Here is a 17,649-nt window from a genome sequence, read left to right on the forward strand (position 1 = left end):
AATTGCACATACTTAAAAGCCAAATCCACTTGACTTAAAATTCAGATGGCTTATTTCAGATTTTCTGTGTAGTAAAGGCATTTTCCATCCAAAAAGAATTTAAAATATCACTTGAATAATTGCTGGTAAGATGGCTGAGTATTTAACTGGAGAGACAGAAGACTGTGGTTCTGACTTGTCTGCATCACTGACTGTGCCTGGTTTTTGTTTTCACAGGGCTTTAGGGGAAGTGGGAAAGGTGCACTTTTGGAGGGCTGGACATCATATATCAAGTCAAAGATGAGGGTGATCAGTTTAAGTGTCCAGTTTTGTGTTCAGAGATGTTAAGGCAAATTCAGGTGATGTCAGCTGAGTTTGGTGAGCTCAGATCTTTCAAATATAAGGTCCATTGCTCAACATCCTAAAATTAGTGAATATTTGTGGGAGTTGTCATAAATATTTCATTTTTATGTGATCTGCATGAATACAGTCCTCCAAGGAGTGTGGAGATAACTGAGGAATGTTTAGGAAATACTGTAAGAGAGGTGTTCTATGCCCCTTTTACTCTTGCTATCTCCATCTGCCAAGAGAAAATAAACCTGACACATTCTCTTTGTTCCTTTCCTAATAAAAACCAGTCCCTAATTTGTCACAGCTTCTTCTCCTCTTGCTGGGTTCATTTCCCAGATAATTCAGCCCTTGCACTTTTGCTTTTACACGTAGTAAGGTAGCAAGAGTACCTGTAAAATTTGTTTTTCATAAGGTGTATCTCACTTACCTGATGGATTTGCCATTTCCACACAGGTTTCACCTCCCCTGGACTCTGGACTTGCCCTGATTCTGGGCATTAGGATCTGGGGGTCCTCATCTCTGCCATGGAGAGCTCAGGGATGCAGTGGGGGCAAGCACAGCAGCTCAGCTGGGAAGCCAGGAGATGGAAAGATTGTGCCAGGAAAACAGGAGATTGAGCTTTAAGTCCTACAAAACTAATAGCTTGTAATGCACTGAACAGTTCTGTTGTGTCTTTCACAGCTTATTTTTCAGAAAATAGATCTTCTTAAATGTTTATTTGCATAAGATCACAAGTGCAACATACAGAGCTGCCAGTGCTTAGCCCTGGTTTAATTTCTGTATTTGTGGAGGCTTTGAGACATCAAGTGTTTCATCATTCTCTGGAATACCAGCTTTTGGGGCTTTTTAGCATTCAGACTAGTACATAAGCAAAATGCAGAGATAAATGTGATAGAAAAACAAATATTTTGTCAGTGTAGGTACTGCAGTTCTCCTAAGCAGGAGACATGATCACACCTCCAAGCAAAAGGAGGTGTATTTTGGTGGAAAATGGTCTATACCATTATGCATGTTTAACATTCCAGGCATTTCACAGAACACAAGGTGTATGAAATGCTAACATAACACCTGTAGAACAAGTCTGTGGTGATGCAGAACACCTTGGATCTGCTGCTTGTCCCACCTCCCTACACCCAATCAAGGAGTTAGAGCAGCTGACATGAAGCACTTCCCATTTTCTGATAACCATTGTGACACTTTCCTGGAAGGTCATTTCTGTGGAGGAATTTCCTTGACTCTAGCTTCATTCCACACAAGTGAGGAAGCTCCTGTGCAGGTCTGGCTGGTAGTCAGGCTACAGTATGGGAGATGGACTTATTTCAGCTGATGTATTTAAATCTTGTTACATTCTGTTGCCTTTTTTTTTCCCCCATACATGAAACATTCAGACTTCAGAAACATAAAAAAATTACTGCAGAGCTCAGAGACATTTAGCCAGAGAGTTCTGACTCATTTCAGAGACTCCTTTTTCTCAAATACTTGCAAACAATTCGATAATGACAATGGGTTCACTGAATACATAAAACTGTTTATTATAAAGAGCCATGATGCACTGCCTCTGATGTTCTGTGTAATAAAGAAAGGGTGAACAAAATTTCTATAACCGATTTTAATAGATAATGAAAATAGTCATTGGCCCCTAAATACTTTTTGATGTGTAAGCTTGCTACATGTCCAAAAGTGTCATTTTGAGCTTCTGTGTCTCATAATTTGTGCTGTATTGGATAATCAGGGCCTCCTTCAAAGCCACTGAGGCCAAGTGAGGGTGTCCTGTTGATCTCAATAGTGTGTGAATACTCCCCTTCTTAAAAAAAGCATCCCTAATGAATCTGAGGAAAATGCTTCCCTGCAAAACTGTGCCTGTGGTTTGTCCAAAGCAGGACAGCACACATGGCTGCTCCAGCACTGAGGAACCTGTGGGTGAGCAAACCTTCATCCCCCTTTGGTGCTTTATCACAATGGGTGGAGTGAGAAATTTGCTCCCCTCGTTACAGCCTGGCCTCTCTAATGCCCAGGTGAAGGTGTGAGCAAGCTGCTGGACACAGCTGATGCTCTGACAGACAGACAGACACTTGTGCAGAGGAGGAGCCCTCCTGAACTGAACCTTAGAAAATCCTGTGCATCTCCTCTGAATGGAGGAGGCTGTGGAGCTCTGGTCCTGTGAGTTTTTCCCATTGTACCTGCCTGAAGTTCTGGCAGAATATGGCCTGTATTGTTAAATTACAGGAAAGTTTCACAACTGTTGTTTGCCATTTTAGAAGCAACTGTGTTTAAGTAATGAGTGAGATTGCAGTACATGTTGTATTTCACAGGAGTCACATCAGTGTTTTTTCTTCTTGAAGTTTGCATGCTATATGAAGGCAGTTGTGTCATTTTTGTTATATTTAGTTTAAAATATATTTTAAACTACACTGTGTGGAGTTTATCGTACATAAATCCAAGGGAACTGAATCCTTCTCTTGTCTAAGTAATCTCTACCTGAAATCTCTAGGAAAGTTAATACTGCTTTGCCACAATCCTGCCCCAGAAGAAGGGGCATGGAGGAGCAAGTTCTGTCTGATCCAAGCCCTGCTGAGTTTGGTCAGGAGGCTTCCCTCAGCTGCAGTGCCCACCTTGGCATATCCTCAGCCATTTTCCCCACAGTGCTCTTCCCAAACATGTTGATGACATTTCTAATTGTGAATAAACAGTCTGCAGGAGCAGAGTGGGGACTGTGCTTCTCTTGGGAAGCCAGAAGGTCATCTTTTCATGCTGAGAGATTGGAAGCTGCTGGTCTGGCCTGCATCCAGACCCCAGTCCCTGTCTCCAAGCCCTCCCCTGATAATCACAGTGCACTCCAAGAGCACACAGCCAGGGCATTTCCTTCTTCCTGGGAGCCAGGGAGGCTTAGCCTTGGTAAATCCTCACAAGGTTTTGGGGGGAAAGTACCTTGAAATTGGAGAATGCTTGTTCTGTGCTGTCCCAGCCTGTTCATTAGTAAGGCTTTTAGTGGTATAACAACCCTGCTTTGAAACTGTCTGCTTTCCTGTAACATCACAGAAATAGCAGACTTGGCCCCCTGCCTTTTGAAAAGTGACTGCTGAGGTACTTATTAACATCAGTTCCAAAACGTTTTTCAGTGAAGAGTTGGAATATGGAAATGTCATATTTTTCCTAGTATTAAACAATTGTTAAACTAGAAACATAACTCTTGCCAGATAGCTATTTCTTGTGCCTGTCATCTTCGTGGAAGGAAAAGGAACATGCATTTTTCTTTCATTAAGTATTTTAAAGTTCATCCTTGTTTGGTGATCTAGTCAATTAAAATAAGTTTATGGGCAGCTTGTGAAAGCAGAAGACTAATTAATTTTAGGTGTTGGATAAAGCACATTCTTTTCAATTTTTGTTTGCTAATGAGTATTACTAATACCCATATTAACAGATCTTATAGAAAATAGTGTTGCACAGAGTTTATGGTACTTTACAAGTAATTATCTCAACATCATTATGAATTTAAAAACTACTGCTTTTTTGGTGAAATATACCTTAAGGCAACATTATATCAGCACAGCACCTAGAGAAAAGAATCTCTAAGATATCATAGAAAATAAGAGCATCCTTTAGAAATGGTTAATTCAAGTTCACCATTTTTCAACAGGGATGAACATTTTCCAGTATCCACCTAGTATTGCCCCCAAAAATGTGAGGTGCAGATATATTAAAGACAGGCAGTGTGAATCCCTAGAACGTACTCCAGAATGTTGCTTTTCTTTCAATCTATATTTCTGTCTTGTAGAGTCACTGAGACCAGCTGTAAGTGAAAGTTCTTCATCCAAAATTCCCTGTCATTGGAGTTGGATGGGTCTGTGGGATAATTTGGGTTTTTCACTACTGTGAATATCCTTTTAGAGCCAGACTGGTTCTTGGAACTGGTTCCACTGGACCATCCAGCATAAAGAGTTGCTGTTCTGAAAGGCTACGTTGTTTTTATCCCTCCACTATGAAGTAGATGCTTACAAAAAGTCACACTTTGAAGTCACACAATACTCAGCTTTCCTCCAATTATATTATGTAACACTGTTCTATTGATAAAAGCACAGGGTTTCTGTTACACAGAAAACACTTTCTGAGAGGTGACTGTGCAACACATCCAGCCTTGCTGAAACTGCACAGAAGTTTAGCTCCACTTCACCACCTCAGCTCTGAGGAAAAATATTGAGATCTCCAATTGCATGCATAAAGAACTTGTTTCTTTTTAAATATCTTATCTAAAAAACAGAGGTACAGGGCAGGGGTTTTTTTTCAGAGGATTATTGGGAAAGCAAGTGACAATGCCAAAAAGCTGGTACTCAGAAAATTCTGAGATTTAAAACTCTTAAGTACATAGAGAAGACTATCAGGCTTTCTGCTGGAGAGCTTTCCAAAGGGGTTCTTTATAGAAGTTAAGATACCAGTTTGGAGGGTGTTTTGCATTGATGAAATGTTGAAGTCTCTCAAGGTATTCCTTCGGTGTGGTATTGAAAGAGCATCACCCTTTTTGGCCTGCAAGGACTTGGAGGTTCCAAGAGGTGAAATGCAGGGCTGGACAGTGTTTCCTTCCTTGCAGTGATCTCAGCATGGTCAGAGTTGCACCTGTCCTGTTATGTCCAACAAATGGCACCATGTCAGCCAATGACCTCTTTCTACGTGGTCTCAGCCCACTACAGTGAAATGATCTTTGACATTGATGCCATAACATTGTCCTTTATAGATTAACACATTGAGATCCAATTTGATCAGGTATCTGCATTCTCCTTCCTTCTCTGCTTTGTGTAAAAGTGTTTGTTCCTTGGAGGTGAAGTACCTGATACCTCTCTCTGCCTGTCTCTGCAATGCTCCTGATATTCAAGTCAATCTAATAAAAAATTACTCTTTTTTTACTATACTTTCCTCTTGCCTGTCTCTTTGAGTGGGGTCCCCTGGGTGTACTTGTGGTAGTACCAGGTGAATGGGAAAGCTGGTGCTGTGCGTGGTTCTCCTGGAGAAAGAAGCTTCCGTCTGCTTTGCACATGCTCTCACCCACCTTGTAATTGTTTCAGTGTGCAGTGACATGCAATTCAGATTTGTGTGTTTTGTCTTGCTCCTCTCTTTTCAGATCCCCACAGCAGTGATGCTGAAAGCCAGGGCAGATGGCTTCTATCTCCCTGCAGTGTGACCAAGTGACCTCAGGGTGAGACTTGCTGAGTGAAACAACTCTCCTTGATCTGTGTGGGGCTGATGGATGCAGCATTTATTGTGCTCTTTAATTAACTAGCAAAAGGTTAGTTCACTGATTAAGGTAGGGTGTTTGTTTTAAAAGTTTGTTTATTTATGAAAGCAGTGTTTATAGTAGAATACAGACTGATATCTCAGTTATTCCCACTTTATATCTGCCCTGAATAGGAAGTGCTGTTGTCTATCAAACCAGGTGGCAGGGAATAAAAACCCCCTCAAACACAGCATAAGTTTGAGGCTACAGAAGCTGATGCTGTAGGGGCAGTTCTGCTAATCCCCCTAACCAAGGTCTGTGTGGTACAGTGGGGTGTGTTTATTTGGTCATCAATTCAGAGCTGGGTTACTGCTCTGTTAGGAGTATTGCTGAGTAGACTTCAGTTTCTCTGTCTTGACAAATTCATTGCTCAGTCTTTGGGGTTTACCTATGCAGAACTTGGGAAATTCACTTAGAGAACCTCAGCTCTTCCCCATTAGGATAATGAAGAAGTATCTGGAAGCAAATTAAACAATCCCTCTAAGTCAGCATCCATTCTAAGTCACAGTGATGCCTTTCCCAAAGTGACAAGCTGGTTTGATAAGGTACAGTCATGTAGGAGCTGGAAGTACACAAGTGCAGTTATTAAAAATGAATGCTGTATCCTGTTTCCCTTGTGTATCTTGTCACTGACATGACTTCACAAGTTGCAAATCTATTAAACATTTCAAACGTGGAACTGGAGCTCATTAAGCAGAACGTTGACTGGTATATAGCAAAATGTTTCAAATTCAAGACTGCTAACATTTGTCTCCAGAGTTTTTTGTCTTCTAGGTTGTCACTAAGCAATCCAGCTGTCTGGGCATGCAGCCTGTGCTTCCTGTGATCAGAATGTGACTGTCCTTTGGGGTGAGGTAGTAGGTTGTATAGTTTTAGGGCTATGCCCTGCCTGTCAGATAACTATACAATCTACTGTCTTTCCTGAAGTGGCTGTGATGTCAGCGCTGGATGTCTCCAAAAGACAACACAGATGTTTTTCAACTGTACCATTCTCTGGCTCTGTCTCCATGTTTGGTTCTTGTACACAAATGTCCTCAGAGTGTTTAGATTTCTGTATTTCCCATTCAGGCTCAAAAGTAATTTCCTTCTGGCATTTTTGGGGAGCAGGTGGGGTGTGAGTGCCAGGACACAGAGGTACAGCCCAGTCCACAGTGGATGTGCTCAGGCACAGCTGTCTGGCACTGCCATGGGAGTGGCATCTTGCAAACAGCTGATCCAACTCTCCCTTGTTTTCTGGCATCTGTGTTCATATTAAACATAAAATGGTACTTTTCATTCAGCAGCTGTTTAAATCCACTTGGTGGAGGCTGTTTGAGAAACTCCAAAGGGATGAGCTGGACAAAACCCTGGGAGGATGTCTTCCCACTCGGTCGTGTTCTGCCCTGGAAATGGTAAATTCTTGAACCCTAAGGAAGAGGTCTCTTCAGTCAGTTTGGGGCACTGATTCAACTTGCTTTTTTATTACATATTTCTAGTTTGGGAGGGACAGTGTTTGTCACTGCAGTTCTCCTGTCTCTGCAGTCCCTGCACCAGTTCTGACTCCCAGGCAGAGTTGTGGGGAAGGGCTGAGGTCCCACGTGGCCTTTCTTAGGCTAAGAAATGTGTGGGCTGGAGAGTGATGAGGTAATTTACTTACAAATGGTGAAATGTTTCCTCCAGAAGATGCACGTGATGCTCTAACAGGATGAGGTAGTAGGTTGTGTGGTTTCAGGGTAGTGATTTTGCCCCAATCAGGAGATAACTATACAACCTACTGCCTTCCCTGATAGGCAGCATAACAACCTCAGTGTCTTAATTCACAGAGAAACAAGAGCTAAAATACACTCCTGAGATATACTTCTGAGACCTGCAAAGTAAGTCTAGATACAATTGTTGCTATCCTGTCCCTAATAGCTCTAAATTTAGATTTTAAGTGTAGATTTTTTATAACTGCCTGCAAAATAATTACCTTTTTTAAAGTCTTTATCATGAAAAAATTAATTAAAGAAGTTTTATTTATTTCAAAGTTTGCCTGCTCTTGATCTGTTTCATTTTTGGTTCATTTGAGTGGGATGAAGTTACTGGGGGAAATTATTCCCCCACTATAAAAATGCTGCAAACTTGCATTGAGGAAGTTTGTATTTCCTTGACATCTAAGTTTGAGTGCAACAAATTTTACTCGCAGTACCCTGGTTTAGTTCAACCTTACCTCTCCCTCAGGAATCTTGCAGTGTTTTACAAAGAGTTCTGGGTTAAATCACACAACATTCTTCAGCAGGTAAGGTTTACATGGCAAGGGAAAAGCTGTAACAATGAAAATCAAGAGTGAGAATTAAAAAACCAAAACCAGACATCTGTTTAGTCCCTCAGTTTCTCTCATAACAGGCTCATTTAATGTTTAGTGCCCCAAAAGAATTCTCTGCTGTCTAAAAAGTTCAAATTGCATCTGAAAAACTGTGGACAAAAAATGTTTGGTCATTAAAGATATTTTCAGAATATGAACTCTAGAGTCTTACAAGAAAAATCGGTGGAAGAAAGGGACTGTAACAACAAGGTGCTGAATTTGGTTGTAGACATAGCAATCATTCTCCCACATGCAAAGTACACCCAAAAACAGGAGTCCTGTAAACCTTAAAGTTACCTTGAGACCAGAGTGTCACTCTGGTTTTGTATAACCATTAGTGTGTACTTTGATTGTGCAGCAGCCTCTTACTGCAGACTGGAGTCAGAACTGAAGGTAGGTGTAATCCTGTGTTTCTGTCTGCCGTGCTACACAAAGGCCAGCTTGCTTTCCTGAGAAGCTTTTCCCTCCTCTCTGTAGCTGGGAGAGCTGTGACATGCACACTGAAAGCAAATGGAATAACTCATGGTACAGTCAGAAGCTAAAGTGGGTATTTTATTGCCTCTCTGGTCCAAAAATACCACACTTTATCTGGAGTCAGGTGGTATTTGAGGTCATTCAACACCTCAAAACAGGGCCTTTTGTTCACACCTTTACCAAAGCTTTGGAAGGCTTCTTGACTTGGGTTCATAGAGGCAGATAAAGGCTGTTGGTACAGGAGGAAAAGTTGGTACATGTCTGAAACAGCCACAAGAGAACAGGCAATACTGTTGCTGGTTTTAATCTTCTCCATTTTTCTGGCTGTGCATCTTTTAATGCAGCACTGCAGGTCCTGAGCTCTTTCTTGCAGTGTGAACGTGAGACAAGCTGGGGCAGTGATTGCTTTGTGTGAAGCCTAAAGCATCCTGCTGCTCTCCAGGATGCAGAACAGGCTGGATAGCACAGTCTTGCATGCTGTAAATACAGAGGGAATGTTCTCTCTGGGACAGTGGGGTTAACAGAGGAAAAAACGCTGTCCACGTTCTACAGCAGCCTGCTCAACTCTGAAGTAGTTTTCAAATCTTCTGGCTCTGCCTGGGTCAGCATTTTGCTCTTGGTAATGAGCTGTGAGTTTTCAGATTCAAGTCATTCTGGCAGTGCCATTAAAATAAAGGGCCAAAAATATCCATAGTGTTCTCCTCTCCAGGATCAACTGTAAATGCAAAACCATGTGCCTGTACTTGGCAGCTTGTGAGCCTGCAGATAATCAGGGCTGTCCTTAGCAGTGGCTGGCATTACAGCTAATGACACTCCACCAGAAACGTGAAAGCACAACTCAGGGGCCCTGAGTATTTCCTAGAACTGCAGACTGAAAATGTTTGTATCCAAATGTAAGCAGCAGCTTGGCCTGCTGGAATCACAAGGGAAGAACAACAGTTTATTTTTAAAACTCCAGTCAGCATTACCACTTCTTGAGGTGTCTGTGCTGTTTGTTGCACACATCGGGTGTGAGGAAAGAGCTCACAATATCACATGAGAAATGTGTGTCATGGCATGCACTTCTATATTGTGTGTGTCCACTTAAACATCTCTCTTTGATTAATTGTGCCAGCAAGTATTCACTGACAAACAGAAGCTTAATGCATCTTACTGGAACAAAGTTTGCACATTTGCTTATAACAGGCCAGGTAAAAGTTGGTGGGTATGGGATTTTCTCTGAGGCTGGGGTTTCAGTTATTAGCTTCCCTCCTGTGCCCTGGAGAAAGTGCATGGTGTTTTGAGAGAAGGCACAGAGAAGACATTAAGCAGCTCTGTGACACTGAAGTCACCACTGAACTTTGGATCTCCACTGTGTGGGTGTGTGAAGTGTTCTGCCTCTTCTACCTTTTCAAGGTACCTTATGCCTTTGTTGGGTTTTTAAACATGAGCAGACCTCCTTATGCCTGAAACCAGTTACCCAGTGTAAAAATTTTTACTACATTTGGCAAAACACTAAAGCAAAGGTAGACATTTGCAGATGAGCCCAGTAACTACCCTAATGACATGTGCTGCCAGCCCCACCTGTGCACATGCAGCCTTGCCCCCATGTGTGAGTGCCCTGGAGTGCAGCTGCTGGGGCTCTGCCTCGGTGGCTGCAGCAGAGGCAGAACCACAGAACACAGGAGTGGTTCCTGGCCACTCTGCTGACAGGGTGAATTGCAAATGAGTATTTTTACTGGGGGAGGATCCAAAAGCCCAGTAAGACTGTGGCTGGTGTGCAAGTCCGTGCTGGTACAGGTGACATGGCACTCCCACATAAACAGGAGGGGCAGTTGTGGTTGCAGGGGGAGATGCTGGTACAGGTGACATGGCACACCCATCTTGCTAAACAGGAGGGGCAGTTGTGGTTGCAGGGGGAGAGCTGGTGCTCATTGGGAAATTCAGAAAGCCCAGCCTTGGGCTCAGAAGGGGTTCCCACACAGAGCCTGGACCCAGCACTGGGCTCTTACTGGGAGGTAAACAGCAGATTCACAGAATTGGGGCATGTCCTGAGTTGGGAGGGACCCACAAGGATCATCCAGGCCAAGCCCTGGCCCTGCACAGACACCCCGACAGTCCCACCCTGTGCATCCCTGAGAGCGTTGTCCAAACGCTCCCGGAGCTCTGGCAGCCTTGGGGCCGTGACCATTCCCTGGGGAGCCTGGGCAGTGCCCCACAGCATCTGGGGGAAGAACCTTTCCGTGCTATCCAGTGTGACCCTGCCCTGGCCCAGCTGCAGCCATTCCCTGGGTCCTGTCGCTGGTCCCAGAGAGCAGAGATCGGAGTTGCCCTTGGGAGGAAGCTGCAGACTGCCATGAAGTGCTCCCTAATCCCCTTTTCTCCAGCTGAACAGACCAAGTGCCCTCAGCCACTCCTCATATGCCCTTCCAGATCCTTCACCATCCTTGTGCCCCTCCTTTGGACACTCTCAAAGAGCTTTAGGTCTTTCTTATTGTGGTGGCCAAAACTGCCCAGTCCTAAGAGCTTGACACTAATCATAATTGAGAGGAACATTAACAAAACATTTTAAAGCTATATTGGCATTGCTCTGATCCATGTGACTCATGGATGGTTTTCCATGACGGCATCCAGGTATTAACTTCCATTACAAACACTGGGATATGGAACCTGGGAAGATGTCTGTGAGGATCTGGGATTGAGTGAAGTTCATGCTCAGATTTCACCAAAAAAATCAGCACCAGCGCTGCTTAACAAAGCAAGACAAAGGTATCAAAAATATCCACTGGTTTTCAAATAAATTTGTGTTCCTAAGTCACATAGACACTTTGAATTGTTCTACAGTTAAAAATAATAAGCACCAGTCACGCTAAGCACTTGATGGTATAAAAACTTGTTTGGTTGTGGGATAGTGTTCATGCCTAGTCTCCAACACAAATCAAAACCCAGCAAGGAACCAGGTTGAGAGACAGTTGCAAATGATGTGTCTTATGTTCATGTTGCAGAGGTTCTTGCTCTGGGTTTTCCCTGTCCAGCTTGCTTATACAAATGTAAACAATAATATTTCCATCCTCAAGGAGCCCAAGTGAAATTTTATAAGGCAAACAAAGTGTGCTAAGAAGGTTTCTCATTCAGCTGAAAGTGAGCAGCAGTTTGCACGTTAATATCTGGTGTTAATTAACATTTGGAAGAGAGTGAGAAACATTTGATGCACTTTGAATAACACAAATAAAAGTACCACTCTTAGATGGTTCTTAATGCAAACATCTAAACTGATAATAAAATTGTTCGTGATATGATAAATTGGCATTTCCCTTTTCTGAAAAAAATGCAGTTTAACCCTCCTTTATACAGTAAAACAGGTCCTTTGAACACCTTGCTTTTGGTGACAAATTGTAAAATTATGAAAACACATTTCACAGCACATGGGGACCTGGGAGGTTTCAGTCCAGTCTCGGACTTCGCAGTCCTTCCTGAGCAGATTATTCCCCTGGGGAAGGATACACTCTTCTCTCTTGCTTCAGCCTGGATTTGGTACTGTGTTTCTCACATCTGGTAAAAAACTATCCTGCAAACTTGACAAATGATAGTGTAGCAGTGACTATTTGAAAATCAGGTGGGGAATCCCACAGGTCCTATTTTTATTTAGGCTTGGCTTGCTGGCTCATTCCAGTGACCTCCGCTGAGGTTTGGCATAGGATACTCATGGTTGCAACACACATTTTTCCTCCTTTTTAGTCAACTTTTTCCAGCAAAGTTGCAATATGGCCACAACTTTGGTCATATTTTCTTTTTCTCCCCTCTTTTTTGCTTTTTACCATGGGTAGAATAAATTTCTTGATGGTCCAGGATTCAATGATTTACCTTTTATTCCTGCATCTTAGCAAAACTTTGAGTTTGGAAATTCAAATGGACAAATATGTTCTCATTTCATTCCCCTTTGCAATTCATATTTTCCAAAATTTAATAAGTTTTAACCATAGCACAAAGAAACTTTATAAAAATATTACATCCATCATATTACACTAGCTGGCAGAAAAAACCCAAAATTTATTCACAATTTTTTTTAAAACTTGAGCAAAATTATTATTAGGAAAGTTGCCCTCGCAAAGCCTCCACACTTCAAAGTTTTTTCCCACTAGAGCAAAGAAAAAGAGATTTTACTGTCTAGAATATGGTAGCATATCCCTAGCACCAGCTCTTCCCAAATTTCCAGTGGAGGAGCTACATCTCCATTGGTTTGGGTGAGGGGGTGTGTGGTATTTTCTGCATCCCCCATCAAAGGGAGGAATGAATGAATCTGCCTCTATGTTCTTAGAAGGGTAATTTATTATTTTATTATCTATATTGTATAAAAGAATGTTAAACTATGCTAAAGAGTTATAATAATTTTTTCTCTATACTTAAGAATAGAGAAAGGATACAGACAGAAGGCTAAAAGATAATAATGAAGAACTCGTGACTCTCTCCTCCAGAGCCCAACACAGCCTGACTGTGAGTGGTCATTAAGTTAAAACAATTCACATGAAAGCAATGAAACATGCACCTGTTGGTAAACAATGTCCAAACACATTCCAGAGCAGCAAAACACAGGAGAAGCAAATCAGATCATTATTGTTTTCGTTTTTCTCTGAGGCTTCTCATCTTCCTAGGAGAAGAATCCTGGGTAAAGAGATTTTTGAGAAAATACGACAGTGGCAGGTGTGGGCACACACCCTAAACCATCCATCTCTCTGGCACACCACGATGCTGGTGGAGCTCTCCCTGACCCAGAGCCGTGTCTGCAGCTGGGACAGAGTGGCTTGGCCACAGGGGAGCGCAGCCAGCTGTGGTGTTTGGTGTCCCCAGGTGGAAGCAAACCTGGACACGCACAACGTGAGCAGCAGCCGGGCCCTGCTCCCACCTGCAGTGTGTGGCACATCCCACAGGGCATTCCCACCAAAGCAAGGAAGGTGCACTTCTCCCCAAAGAGTGTTTGAAGGAGTTTGATCACTGTTCAAGTCTGGAGCCATCAGAACCCTTTGTTTTTGAGGCAGTTGTGCTCACCTCAGCCCGAGGGGACGTGGGCTCCAGTGGCAGGGCCAGGCTGTGGCTGCCTTCCCAGCCTTCCCCCCAGTTCTCCCATCTGAGGCCTCTCCAAACTGATTTACAGCTCCCTCTGAGTGCCTGGGATGGAATTAGGGCGCCTTGGATTACACGGTGCCTTCCCTGTTATTCTTGCTGCACGGCACAGATTTATGATGGCTTTTAAGCCAGGCAGCACGTAAAGAAATATGATCTTAACAAAATATAGAAGGGACCAAAGGAGGTCAGAGTGTGGGAGCTGAACACTACATGGTGATCCAGGATTTCCTTTTATTTACTGCTCACACCTTTTCAGTCTCAAGTGGATTTGGGCTGTCTCAGGCAGCCCTGCCCCACGTAATCCTCTGAGCCCAGAGAGTTTGCCATCAGCGGATGTCTTTCGTTATGATTTAGGAAATGTAGGAAATCCCAAAATGCCGCTGGTGAATTAACAAGTTTTAGGCACAGAGTGCCAGAAAGACACACAGCATCAGGGTAGGCAGGAACCCCGGGTTCCTTTCTGCCTCCTGGCATTTCTTGCTGTGGTAGCACCTGAGGGTTTGCCAGGTCAGTGGTGTCCTGCAGAGCTCCTCTGTTTTCAGTGCTGGAGGAGAATCATTTGTGAGAGTCCTTCATGGAGCAAAAGCTGTGTCCAATTCTATGCTCGGAGAATTGTGGGATGAGGAAAATAATGCTGTAAGCAGCTCTACTTTATAGCTTTATTTACAGATATTCATCAATTGTTCCTAAAATGTAGCACATAAGAAAAAAAGGCTTTGTCCCTAGCCTGCAGATGGACAATGTGAGACCTGCAGCAGGTGCAAGGTGTCTGGAGCACAAGGGTGGAGCTGCAGGGAGTCACCGGCAGGACCATGGCCTGCCTTAAACACTGCCTCAAACTGCAAAGGGAAACAGCTGGCAAGGGGCAGGGAAGCTGTAATTACAGCCAACAACTGACTCTGAGCCAGTGACTGCTGCTGAGAGCCTGGTCCTGAACCAGAAGCAAAGAACAGGAGCCTTTTCTCTCTGGGGTGAGGCTGTAATCCCCTCCAGCTACAGCATCATTCTCTCCATTAGTAAGACAAGGTCTGGTGTGCTCCCTTTCATTCAGATTTATTATCATTATTTCTCCATGTGAGGAAAGGAATTTATCTCTCTTCTAGCCTAGGGCTGCAGCAAGGTTCCCATGGTGTGGGGTTTCTGTTGGGTTTATTTGGGGGGGATGCTGGTGGTCTGTTTCTTTCTGGAAGGCACACAACAGTTTGCATAATAGTTCACCTGCTCTTCTAAGCTTCCAGAGCAGCATCCTCTCCAGTTCTCCAGCTGCTTGTTGCTGCTCACACTGCTTTCTAGAGCAATGGGAGTTGAACCAGGCTGGTCTCCAGATGTTCTTTGGGAATTTCACAGGCCAGGAGTCCACATCTGAAGCACCTTTTTTTTAGAAGCCTGGACTCTTGTGAGATGTGAGGCAGACATCAGCACTGACAGTTACCACAAAAGTGCCTCCTCTTAACCAATTTCACAGATGACACATTTATAAATTAAGTGGCACCCCTTTAGTTTTCAACACAGAATAGAATATAGTTAAAACAAATAAACTAGTTGCTGGAAATAATTTGCAAGAGGTTTGTTGCTTTGTCAGTCACACATGGCTGTTGCCATTTCTTTCCCATGTGCAGTTCCTTGGAGCCTGGGCTTTGCCAGAGAAGCTCTCAGCTGTGGGTGTTCTCCTGAGATTCCTGGTCTCTTCCAAAGGGGCACCCACGAAAGGTGAGTGATGTCACTTTGCCAGAAGGGGAGATGTGTGGCCTCCCACTGGCCTTGGGATCCTCTTGTTCTCCAGCTCTCTGGTTTTGAATTGATTATTGAATTTCTGGTGCCTATATCCTCACATATCCTATATCCTATATGTTTATCATGACATCAAAACCAATATCTCTGGGAAACACTGACACCACTGCACATGTTTAAGTGTAACACCAAAATCAGTCAGTTCTTGCACGTTTAGAACAAGTGGTATCACTGATCATTTGACTTATGGCAAGAGCTGGTACAATACAAGCATGTGACCTCCTTTTTCCTCACTGTAGTTTTGATGACTCCCCTCATGACTCCCTGGAACTGGGGGCCAAAAGTGGGCATTAAATTTCAGGTTTATCCTAACAAGTCCTGAATAGCTGTGGCCTGATCAGTATGTTCATGCAGATACTGGAATAAAAGGATAAAAAAATTCTAAAATTCAGCTTCAATATACAGAATTAATTTTTTTCCATACCAAAACAAGTTTAGAAACAGAGATTAACTCTCTCCTATTGCAAGGTTCTTATACAAAGATGAGACTTCAAAAAAAAACCAAAAAAAAGTACTGATAAATTAGTTCAAATCATACAAGAAATCCCAATATTCAAAGCATAATAAAATTCTGTAAAAGACAAAATTTAATGGGCAGTCTGAGGAGAAAATTCTACCTATCTCTTCTTACATTCCTTCTGGTTGAATGATAGAGTACTAAAGTATTTATTTGTTTATCTATTTTAAGTTTGCATCGACTAATGTACAGGAGATCCTGGAGGCAGAGTGAGGGCTGGATGTGCACTAATGAGTTGGTGTTTGTAATTAATGCCTTGAATGCTGAACTGTGTCCAGCCTGATTGTAAAGCAGATTTTTAGTGGGCTAAAGGTGCTGCCAGCCAAGCTAAGAATGAAACCCTTATGATGATACTTGACCATTCTCTCTTAAAGGAGAAGGGAATGCTGAGAATAGAAAATTAGAAGCAGAAGGAAGGAAGGACACAGGGAGTGATTCAACAGGTGATGGAAATTCAACTGAGATTGCATATGTGCAACATGATCATGTTGGAAAAATAATTAGTTGAGCTGGGAGCAAAGTGAACCTCTAGTGGAAGAAGTTGGCTTAGTCAGTCAGGAGATAAAAATCTGATGCTGGAGAGAGTCTGAAGCTGAGCCTGATCAATCTGATTTGATTTTTTCAAAATACAAATTCCTCCTGCTCAGGGGGACATCTTCTAATTAACAGAGTATACATTGGCTTAAAATAACTCCACTTGAGTTGCTGTTCAAAGTGAGAACACTTTGTCTCAAGCAATATCTGAACTGTTGAGAGTGTGAGATTCTGCAAACCAGGCAGAAGGATCTCCTGCAATTCAATATTCAGCAGCTGTCAAAGCTTTTCAGTTCCTCGTGTGAAAGAGGCAGTTGTGGAAAACAGTCAGGGGAAAAGAGGTTTCAGAAACAGTTACTGGATTGCAGGTGTCAACATCCACAGGAGCTGGAGGTACAGCACAACTGGCAGGGAAGGCTTGGGAGAAATAAGAGGAAGCTGCTCAGAAGATCGTGTTTCAGCACTGCCAGGACTGTCAGTGTGTCTATTAAAGATGGAAAGAATGAAAAATTAAACACTAGATTAATTTAACTCTGCAAGTTGAAATAAACTTGATCTGGATCTGAAGAGAAGCTGGAGGATGATCAGGAACTGCAGCGGGGATGGATGGATGGATGGATGGATGGATGGATGGATGGATGGATGGATGGATGGATGGATGGATGGATGGATGGATGGATGTGGAAGTGTTATATCTACAGATGCTTCCCAACTACAAAACAAACACTTCAGCATCCAGACATCAGGAATCTAGGGTAGAGCTTCAGCTGCCAGACTTGTCTGGGAGTCTGGGAGATGCACGTGAAGCTCCCTGGCAAAAGGTAGAAACTGAGGCATCTAAAATATGAAAAAATTCTGTTTAAGAAAGTCCCCAAAGAAGCACTGTACATTATAAAGAACAGCATTGAAATGTGAGCTGTGACTTACAAACCCCCAGTATGATTCTGCCTTAACATCTTCCTTCCTCCCTTCCTAATTATTTAACAAGTTTTCCATGTACAATAGTGCCTTTATACAAAGTTTCAATTCTTTTGCGGCAAGTGTTACTGACTTTATATAAAGATGCTCTTTGATAGAAGTTACTTTCATTTTCAGCACTTCTCAATAGTTCTGTTTTGACTTTGTGCTCCTTTCCCCCCAAAATCTGAGTTACAAAACTACTTCCTTCAGTCTCCAGTGGAGGCTTGTTTGTATTGGCTTTGATGTGAACAGTTTTAGCTGCTTGGTTTAGTTTTATCCTTTCAGGTTTAATTTTAACCCTTTAAGGGTTTATTCAGAAATAATTACACAGCATAAAATCTTAAAAGGCAC

The 17,649-nt window shown here is 42.8% G+C and overlaps 2 long non-coding RNA genes across 2 annotated transcripts in view; both read left to right on the top strand.

The window, feature by feature from the left end:
• The window catches only part of LOC120501731, a 90,148-nt gene extending 82,547 nt beyond the window's left edge, over nucleotides 1-7,601 (top strand). Inside the window, exon 10 of the long non-coding RNA XR_005627384.1 lies at nucleotides 5,444-7,601. This is a non-coding gene — a long non-coding RNA (uncharacterized LOC120501731). The remainder of the gene's footprint in view (nucleotides 1-5,443) is intronic.
• A 6,134-nt stretch (nucleotides 7,602-13,735) lies between these two features.
• Nucleotides 13,736-17,649, top strand: part of LOC120501514 — a 7,515-nt gene continuing 3,601 nt past the window's right edge. The window contains exons 1-2 of the long non-coding RNA XR_005627322.1: nucleotides 13,736-14,522; nucleotides 15,116-15,206. This is a non-coding gene — a long non-coding RNA (uncharacterized LOC120501514). The remainder of the gene's footprint in view (nucleotides 14,523-15,115; nucleotides 15,207-17,649) is intronic.

The sequence above is a fragment of the Passer montanus genome, unplaced genomic scaffold (genome assembly GCF_014805655.1).
Source record: "Passer montanus isolate IOZ18808 unplaced genomic scaffold, ASM1480565v1 scaffold20, whole genome shotgun sequence".
NCBI classification, from domain to species: Eukaryota; Metazoa; Chordata; class Aves; order Passeriformes; family Passeridae; genus Passer; species Passer montanus.